Source organism: Schistocerca cancellata, chromosome 7, assembly GCF_023864275.1.
Source record: "Schistocerca cancellata isolate TAMUIC-IGC-003103 chromosome 7, iqSchCanc2.1, whole genome shotgun sequence".
Classification (NCBI taxonomy): Eukaryota; Metazoa; Arthropoda; class Insecta; order Orthoptera; family Acrididae; genus Schistocerca; species Schistocerca cancellata.
In genome coordinates this window covers 370,253,501-370,264,276 of record NC_064632.1, presented here as the reverse complement: position 1 = coordinate 370,264,276, position 10,776 = coordinate 370,253,501, and the positions used below count along the sequence as shown (strand labels likewise).

At 39.9% G+C, this 10,776-nt stretch overlaps 1 non-coding gene across 1 annotated transcript; it reads left to right on the top strand.

The window, feature by feature from the left end:
* Positions 1 to 2,799: 2,799 nt before the first annotated feature.
* On the top strand, positions 2,800 to 2,874 carry Trnat-ugu (transfer RNA threonine (anticodon UGU)). The gene has a single exon. It is a non-coding gene; the product is annotated as a tRNA-Thr (tRNA).
* Positions 2,875 to 10,776: the final 7,902 nt, after the last annotated feature.

Here is a 10,776-nt window from a genome sequence, read left to right as displayed (position 1 = left end):
TAATTATGAGTCAGTTTACCTGTATTTATCCTGAGTACTGCAATATTGTATCTGATTGGAACTTGAATTGTGGGCCAGCCAGTGTGGCCGAGCAATTCTAGGCGCTTCAGTCTGGAACCGCGCGACCGCTACGGTCGCAGGTTCGATTTCTGCCTCGGGCATGGATGTGTGTGATGTCCTTAGGTTAGCTAGGTTTAAGTAATTCTAAGTTCTAGGGGACTGATGACCTTAGATGTTAAGTCCCATAGTGCTCAGAGCAATTTGAATCCGAATTGTGGGCAAACTCATGCTCAAATATGTTTTGAGTACCGCTGGTCATCACGACTGTGTGTGTGTGTGTGTGTGTGTGTGTGTGTGTGTGTGTGTGTGTGTGAGGTGGATGCCCACTCTATCCCTTGCAGTTGTGGCATGACATGCACTGACTAGCCCATCAGGACTGCAGAGGACCAGCATATAGAGTGCAAGCCTTACACATGCTCGCAACAGCTGAGTGAATTTGCTATTGCAGGTTGCCTTGGTACCAGTCATCCCACGGAATACAACACAGAAATTCTGGCAGTCGTCCAATGACTGGGATATTGTTATTAAGGAAACAGTTGTCATTACATTACCAAGTGACAGTATAAATGGAAATGGTGGTTTTTGGAATCCTGCTCTCTCTCTCTCTCTCTCTCTCTCTATCTCTCTCTCTCTCTCTCTCTAGTCAAAGAACAAAGGGATAAATTTAATGCTACTTGCTGAAACTGGTAAGTAATGTTCTCTGTGAATAATTTCTGTCATTGGCCATCTTTGATTGTGTGATGGCACTAGTTGTTTACAATGTGTGTGTGTGTGTGTGTGTGTGTGTGTGTGTGTGTGTGTTTTGCGTTTTTGCATATGCCATATTATAGTCCTTGGTTTTAATAGGGTGTTCACCTGTCAAAATATCAGCAGTTGTCAAAGACATCACCTGACTGCTTTCCTGTTGTCAAAACATCAGCAGTTGTCAAAGATTTCACCTGACTGCTTTCCTGTAAGTCGTTTGAAAACTTATAAATAGTTTGTGCACCAGGACAATATGGAAGAAAGAAAAAAGTATGAGTATTCAACAGAAGGTGAAGCATCAAAAGCTGCAGACTCAACTGCATTTAATTTATGTGTCTAATTGAAGATCAAGAGATTTATATTGTTTGGCTGTTAGGGAAAGATTCCTTTTCTCTAAATTACTGTTTGCATGTGTTACTAAGCTGCATTTTGAATTAATAAATGTATAACTTGAAATCACAATTGAGGCATACATACTTCCTCCTCTGCCATATGATGAAAAACTGTGTACAAATCTTCAGTTTTCTTCTTTTCTTCTAGTGCTTCACTCTCTGCCATCTCATTAAACACATCTTTCAGAGCAATTTCACCATCTTCTAAGCATTCAAGGAAGTCAATCAATTCTAAAAAGAAACAGTTAATGTCACTCATGCTCTCTTGCAAAAACCATAATAGCTCTTGATCTATTTACTTATATTTGTACACATTTGAAATTACAGATACACAGACTTGCAGAGGAATCCCTTCTTGGTGAAAAAAATTAATTTCAAAGAGTCCACTTTATTCTTTCTCTACCTACCATGTATATATATATAACACTAGCTTCCACAAAAGAAAGCATTGAAGAGAAGAAAATGTCTTTGCGCGTAACTATAATTTTACTGTTATCAAACCACATAGGATAATTTATATGTGCAAACAGCTGAATGAAATGGACCATGTCTTGAAAGGAGGACATAAGATGAACATCAACAAAAGCAAAACGAGAATAATGGTATGTAGTCGAATTAAATCGGGTGATGCTGCGGGAATTAGATTAGGAAATGAGACGCTTAAAGTAGTAAATGAGTTTTGCTATTTGTGGAGCAAAATAACTGATGATGGTCGAAGTAGAGAGGATATAAAATGTAGACTGGCAATGGCAAGGAAAGCATTTCTGAAGAAGAGAAATTTGTTAACATCGAGTATATATTTAAGTGTCAGGAAGCCTTTTCTGAAAGTATTTGTATGGAGTGTAGTCATGTATGGAAGTGAAATGTGGGCAATAAATAGTTTAGACAAGAAGAGAATAGAAGCTTTCGAAATGTGGTGCTACAGAAGAATGTTGAAGATTGGATGGGTAGATCACACAACTAATGAGGAGGTATTGAATAGAATTGGGGAGAAGAAGAGTTTGTGGCACAACTTGACTAGAAGAAGGAATCAGTTGGTAGGGCATATTCTGAGGCATCAAGGGATCCCCAATTTAGTATTGGAGGGCAGCATTGAGGATAAAAATCCAACAGAGGAATACACTAAACAGAATCAGAAGGATGTAGGTTGCAGTAGGTACTGGGAGATGAAGAAGCTTGCACAGGATAGAGTAGCATGGAGAGCTGCATCAAACCAGTCTCTGAACTGAAGACCACAACAACAACAACAACAAGTATATTTTTAGTTTATTTATTTACTAAATTAAATTCTCAGTAAGTGGTCAAAGAATTTTATATCTCACTCCCCCCATTACCACACAAGGCTGAGTAATGTACATGTCCAAAAGAACAGATACCATCTTAGTCTATATATAGTTAAGGCTCGGCGGCCATTTGATTGTCTTCTTCTTCTGTGCGAATGCACAAACAGTGCCCGAACTCTTATGGGAATAGGTAACGCACCGCGAGTAACAAGTATAATGGGCGGGGGCACTACGAATATAGTGTGGGACAATATGTTGAGAATGTGGGTTTCGCGGGAGGCATGCCAGAGATAAATCCCTGTAGTCATGCTATCCTCTGTGTCTTCGGTGGCTCAGATGGATAGAGCGTCTGCCATGTAAGCAGGAGATCCTGGGTTCGAGTCCCAGTCGGGGCACACACTTTCATCTGTCCCCATTGACATATGTCAACGCCTGTAAGCAGCTAAGGGTGTTCATTTCATTGTAATTTCTTTCTAATGAGCTGCATGGTCACCAATGGTATTTGTTCTTTCAAACATGTCCAAAAGAACAGATACCATCTTAGTATATTTATATAATTTTGGCATAACTATCAAAGGAAGTATTTCTGCAAATTGCATACATGATTTCAGAACAGTAATACACTCCTGGAAATTGAAATAAGAACACCGTGAATTCATTGTCCCAGGAAGGGGAAACTTTATTGACACATTCCTGGGGTCAGATACATCACATGATCACACTGACAGAACCACAGGCACATAGACACAGGCAACAGAGCATGCACAATGTCGGCACTAGTACAGTGTATATCCACCTTTCGCAGCAATGCAGGCTGCTATTCTCCCATGGAGACGATCGTAGAGATGCTGGATGTAGTCCTGTGGAACGGCTTGCCATGCCATTTCCACCTGGCGCCTCAGTTGGACCAGCGTTCGTGCTGGACGTGCAGACCGCGTGAGACGACGCTTCATCCAGTCCCAAACATGCTCAATGGGGGACAGATCCGGAGATCTTGCTGGCCAGGGTAGTTGACTTACACCTTCTAGAGCACGTTGGGTGGCACGGGATACATGCGGACGTGCATTGTCCTGTTGGAACAGCAAGTTCCCTTGCCGGTCTAGGAATGGTAGAACGATGGGTTTGATGATGGTTTGGATGTACCGTGCACTATTCAGTGTCCCCTCGACGATCACCAGTGGTGTACGGCCAGTGTAGGAGATCGCTCCCCACACCATGATGTCGGGTGTTGGCCCTGTGTGCCTCGGTCGTATGCAGTCCTGATTGTGGCGCTCACCTGCACGGCGCCAAACACCCATAAGACCATCATTGGCACGAAGGCAGAAGCGACTCTCATCGCTGAAGACGACACGTCTCCATTCGTCCCTCCAGTCACACCTGTCGCGACACCACTGGAGGCGGGCTGCACGACGTTGGGGCGTGAGCGGAAGACGGCCTAACGGTGTGTGGGACCGTAGCCCAGCTTCATGGAGAAGGTTGCGAATGGTCCTCGCCGATACCCCAGGAGCAACAGTGTCCCTAATTTGCTGGGAAGTGGCGGTGCGGTCCCCTACGGCACTGCGTAGGATCCTACGGTCTTGGCGTGCATCCATGCGTCGCTGCGGTCCGGTCCCAGGTCGACGGGCACGTGCACCTTCCGCCGACCACTGGCGACAACATCGATGTACTGTGGAGACCTCACGCCCCACGTGGTGAGCAATTCGGCGGTACGTCCACCCGGCCTCCGGCATGCCCACTATACGCCCTCGCTCAAAGTCCGTCAACTGCACATACGGTTCACGTCCACGCTGTCATGGCATGCTACCAGTGTTAAAGACTGCGATGGAGCTCCGTATGCCATGGCAAACTGGCTGACACTGACGGCGGCGGTGCACAAATGCTGTGCAGCTAGCGCCATTCGACGGCCAACACCGCGGTTCCTGGTGTGTCCGCTGTGCTGTGCATGTGATCATTGCTTGTACAGCCCTCTCGCAGTGTCCGGAGCAAGTATGGTGGGTCTGACACACCGGTGTCAATGAGTTCTTTTTTCCATTTCCAGGAGTGTATATAACACCATTAGTGGAATTATGTTATAAAATCAAATGGCCTACAATATAATACTAAATAGTAGCTGGAAATGTCTTGGTTCTTTGTGAATTTAGGGCTTTTGACTACAGGATTATTAGTAACCTGATAGAAGAGCTGATGCATACAAAAAGTATCATATGGGCATGATAAAAGACAGCTGAAGCCTTTCCAGAGATTATGGGGCATTTGTTGCAGTTTTGGATGAAACTGAGTGCCCTGTTCAACACTCAGTACCACCCAGAATTGGAGCAAATTGTAACATTATAATTGGCTACCAGTTATGTATATGAAACTCAAAACTTATGATTCAGTGTTGCAGTTTTTTGTATAAACATTTATGAATCATATAACACTTAAATTTAAAATAGTAGCAGAATAAGTCACAATGTTTAACAGTATTATTTAACTTCCATCACCTTCTGTTGTTGAAGATGCGGATGGGTAATTAGTTGTTCCTGGATTTTGATATATGAGTTGATTCTGAGACAAAAAATAAAAAGATACCACTGAAAATTAATTTTCACTTTCATTTTAATGAAACTTTAGCAGAACTGTTCAATACTACAAGCACAGATCTTCTCCCAGAAACATTCAAGTTAGCACTGAATTCGTGGGCTGAGTGCTTTGCCATGCATATTGTTTAACAATTGTAGTTTTTTCACACTTACAACTGCATTCACAATATTTAATGAATCACAGTTGCAGACTTCTGTATTAGATAAGGTGCACCTGAATCTGGTGAACCAAAAAATCAGTATACATAAATTAATTATAAAGAATTTAAAAAATCTTTGATGTTTACACCTGAGCTGAGAAATCAGTATATACTAGTGTAAAAGATGACATTATGAATTACTTTTGAAACAAGAAATACTTATTTGTTTTTATTACATTCAACATTGGTTTCCACAATTTTAAAGAAACATTATATGAATTGTAGTGAAGTGTTATATTTTTGTAAGTAATTAATACAAGAAAATGGACAAAAACAAATACCGGTACCTTCATATTTGTGAACAAAACAAAACAATGATCATGTAATTTTATAGCTTTGGCATTGATCTCTTCAGTGTGGTGTGTCTTAGTCTAGTACATTAGACATCCATTCTGGAATCATCTGCTTAAGAATTATACACGATATTCCTTCACAGGATGTACAGAGCAGAGCAAGAAAATGTAAAAATGTCTTATGAACAGACAATTCTTTACAAAATTACAATTGAGTTATTTGTGTTGATCTGTGCATTATACAAAACTGTAATTGTAAATAACATTTCATTCACATTTACATTTATTTCCCCTTCATGAGTTTTGTGGTGTAATCAAATTGCTTAAAAAATCATGCTCATCTGGTTATTCTACTGTGATATAGTTTACACTCTTTCAATAATGCAAAGCTTTATGGTCTGAGTAGACCATAATTTTGTGACTCAGTAAGTAATTTTTAAATTTACTGAATGCCCAATGAATAGCCAAAAGTTCATTTACTGTAAATATACATTTTTCAGTTTATTTTCTGTAAATATGTAGCCTTTTTCACTTCTTTACAAAGTTCTGTTGGCAAAAGCTATATACGTATGTTATATTTTCCCATTGATGATCTTTTCCTGGAACAAATGTGCCCCCATCCCTATGTCTACACCACATTTGCATTTATTTGCCCACTATGTTCAACTCAAATGAACTTTCATAATGTTGCACTGCCAACTGATGCGAATTTTGATTGGTTTAAACCCTTTGGCTAACAGATATCTAATGACACTCTACTGCTCCAGACTGGTGTGAACCTGCAGGGGTCCTGCCATCTTGTATCACTGATTCCTGGCATCCTGTTCATGAGGCAGGCATCCCAGCTGCGTCTAATAATGCTTGTAGGACACCATGAAAAAGAAGTATAAACTTTGTTGAAGTTTTGTATTTTTATACAAATGTTTGGTTATTTTTTGAATTGACCTTGTACATACAAACTCCGCAAAATCACAGTGAACTGCAAGGCAGAGGTCATTTAGCACTTTTCTCACATGACATACTGAAAGCTTTTGATCAACGCAGTCAGGTGGATGTGGTATTTCTTGATTTCTGAAAAGCATTTGACTCAGTACCACACCTGTGTTTATTGACAAAAGTACAATCATACTGGGTATCAAGTAAAATTTGTGACTGAATTAAGGATTTTTTGATAGGGAGGATTCAGCATGTTATGGTGGATGGAAACTCATCATGAGATGTAGAAGTAACTTCAAGTGTGCCACAGGGAAGCATGGGAATCTTTGCTGTTCATGTTGCATATTAATGACCTCATAGACAATGTTAATAATGATGTCAGAGATTATCCAATGATGCAGTTTTCTATAATGAAGTACTATCTGAAAGTAGATGCATAAATATTCAGTCAGGTATTGATAAGATTTCAGAGTGGTGCAGAGATTGGCAACTTGCTTTAAATGTTTAGAAATGTAAAGCTCTACACTTCACAAAATGAAAAAATACAGTATCGTAGGACTGTAATATCAGTGAGTCACAGTGAGTGCAATTCTTTGTAGGGAAATAAAATGGAATAATCATATAGGCTATGTCATGGGTAAAGCATTTGGTAGGCGTCAGCTTGTTGGTGGAATATGGAGAAGTGCAATCAGTCTACAAAGGGGATTGCTTACAAATTGCTCACGCAACTCTTCTACAGCATTGCTCAAGTGTGTGGGACCCACACCAAAGAGGACTAAGTGGGAATAATGTATACAGAGAGGGGCAGCACAAATGCTTTGTTTTACCCAGGAGATATATGCTGAAGAAATTGAGCTGGCAGACTCTTGAAGATAGACATAAACTATCCTGAGCAGGGCTACCAACAAAGTTTCACAAAATGACTATAAATGATGACTCTAGTAATATAATACAATGCCCTACATATCACTCACAAAGGGATCATGATGATAATATTAGAATAATTACAACTCACGCACAGGCTTTCAAACAATCATTCTTCCCATGCTTCATATGTGAATGGAAATGATAAGAAACCCTAATAACTTGTGCAATGGGAGGTACCCTCAGCCATGCACTTCACAGTGGTTTACAGAGCATGAATGTAGGTGTAGATGTAGGTTTCAACATTTCTTCCCATTCAAAATGTGTATGGAGTAAAGGAACAAACACTGCTTAAATGTCTCTATGCACACTCACTTAGTAATTAGTCTAATCTTGTCTTTACAGTCCATAGGGGAGTGACATATGGGGGTACAAAGAATATCTTTAAATTCTTCATGTAATACTGGTTCTTGAAATTTTGTAAGTAGGCTTATAAATAAGTAGGCTTATAAATTATGTCTGTCTTGAAGCACCTGTCAGTTCAATAGTTTCAGCATCTCCATGATGCAGTCCATGGGTGAAACAAACCTGTGGCCTTTAATGCTGCCCTCCTTTGTTCATTTTCAATATACCCTGTTCACCCTATTGGCTATGGGCCCCAAAACCTAGAGTAATATTTTAATATCAAGTGATCTGTAAGCAGTCGCTTTTGTGAACTGACCTCATTTTCCTAGTATCCTGACAATGAAGTGGAGGCTACCCCATACATCAACTGTGCAGACAGACATATCATTTACCAACTTCACTGCAGCTGATGCACAACATATTACATTGGTACAATAATATCAGCTTTTCTGAACTTCAACTCATGCAACATATCCTTCATATCTACAGCTCTAATGATTTCTTTTACTGATGGCCTATATTCTTCCCTTATCTCACATTTTCTCTGTTTGTTTTCTACTGCATCATAACTCATCTATATGTTCCTTTCCATTACCTCATCCCCCAATACTTCATCTTCCATTTGTACTACTTTTCTCAGCATTTCCTTAAGTGTTCCTGAAGGATAAATTTTCCCAGTAGCTTAGCAAGTTTTCACTCTTTTACATGGATGTGAATCTATCTTTCACAGTATCTACTTGCTAAAGTTGTTTGTGACTGTTGACAGAACTTGTACAAACTTTCCTCTGAATTACTACTGCCATTGGTGTTTCAAATATAATGGACTGGGTTAAGTTTCAATTTTTAGGAATACCTGCCTGCTTCTTAATGCTTCTTCTATTTAGTGAACAATGCTGTGTCTTCATATTTACAGTAATATTCTACCTTCATTTTTTCTTCAAAGACATTGCCCCCCCCCCCCCCCCCCAATAGGTATGTGAGAGCAATGTGACATTCATTCATTGAACTTGCAGATAATCCTGTTTGATGCTTTATATGCATGAAAATGTATTTCAAACGAACTGAATTTGAGCTAATACTGAATTTCACATCTTGAATCTTCATCACATTGTTTTGTAAAGAAAGGAGATCAGTCCAGCTTCTCTTTCACTATGATGTTGTGATTGGAATGTTAACGCTTTGTAAAGGAAGGGCATCGGTCTAGACTGAAGCCCTACTGTTATGGATACCCATAGAGATGCTAAGTGTTTGTTATCAGCAGTGCACTACTGTCTTGCTTTCTGTGCACTGTTTTGAGGTGATTTGACTGTGTAACTGAATCACTATTGTATACTGAAGTATTTTATTATTTTTCTTTATCCAAAGTCTATAAACTTATATTTTTCATCATGCCTGACGTTCACAATGTGACAGTAACAAATGACAGTTGTGTTGAACATGATGAATTAAAAGGAAGGTGAAAGTCTGATCCATCACTCTTGAAGTAGAATGTGAGAAAACATCATGAGACCAAGGGATTGGAGTACATCAATGCAAAAGGGACAATTATACCAGCAAAAACTTTTGGACCTAACTGTAGGTAGACTATTAGACTATACTAAAACGTTAATTCACTCAATCTAGTATGCTGTATAGCTATCCAAACTTGATAGTGAGGTTAGGGAACAACATTAATTTACCAGCTATATTTGTATATTTTGTTTCTGTTACATCCCAGGAGCAAGAAGAAATGTATGCAGAAACTGCATGCTGGTGAAATATTATCAATTTATCGGCGTGTTTCTAACATGGACAGCAAGGATCAACAAGACTTATTTATTTATTTTTATTTATTTATTTGTTCATCCATAAACAAATTTTGTATGGATGTCATCATTATACATACGAGGGGGGACCCAAAAGAAACTGGATTATTGTCATAAAAAATTTATTGTTGAACCTTTTTACAAAATTACTTCAGTCACCTTCAAAATACTCTCTATTACATATGATGCACTTGTCAAGTCTTTTTTACCACTGTTGGAAGCATGAATGGAACTCTTCAAGTTTGATATTGTCCAGTTCCTTTTGTGAAGCTGTTTTTACCGCCTCCACATCGTCATAATGCTCCCCTTTTAGCATTTTTTTCATTCGTGGAAATAGGAAAAAGTTGAATGGGGCTAGGTCCGGCAAATACGGAGCATGGGGAACATCAGACCACCTCTGAGATGCCAAATAGTTGGTCACTCATAAGGCCGTGTGTGCTGGAGCATTGTCATGATGCAGAAACCAGTCACCTGATCGCCAAAGTTCCGGGCGTTACCTCCTCACATCCTCTCGCAGATGCTTTAAAACATCCAAATAAAAGTGCTGGTTAACAGTCTGGCCAGGGGGTATGAATTCCTGATGCACAATTCCACGAACATCAAAAAAGACAATGATCATCGTCTTCACATTTGACCTCACTTGCCTTGCTTTTTTTGGTCTGGAAGAGTTGGGAGTCCTCCACTGGCTTGACGCTTGCTTGGTTTCTGGGTCATACCCATAACACCAACTCTCATCCCCTGTAATGACTTTGTTCAAGAAGTTTGGATCACGTGCAATCTCTGTTTTCAAGACCTGACACACATCCATGAGGATGGGGTTTTGCTCCTGTGTGAGAAGGCGCAGAACAAATTTAGCAGCAACACGTCTCATGTGCAAATCCTCACTCAAAATCCACTGGCACAAGCTCCAACTGATTCTTGTCTCTGCTGGAATTTGGTCAATCGTTTGACAACAATTCTCGTTCATCCTTTGGTGGACCCTTTCAATGTTCTCCTCATTTTGCAATGTTAGAGGGCGTCTAGAACGAGTTTGGTCTTCAACACACATCTCACCAAGTTTAAAGTACCCAAATCACTCAAAAACCTGTGTGCGGCTAATAGCGTCCTCCTGGAAAGCTTCCTGAAGCATTTTGTGTGTCTCCATTGCAGTTTTTTTAAGCAGGAAACAAAATTTTGCACACACTCTTTGTTCTTTTAAAGTTTCCATAACGA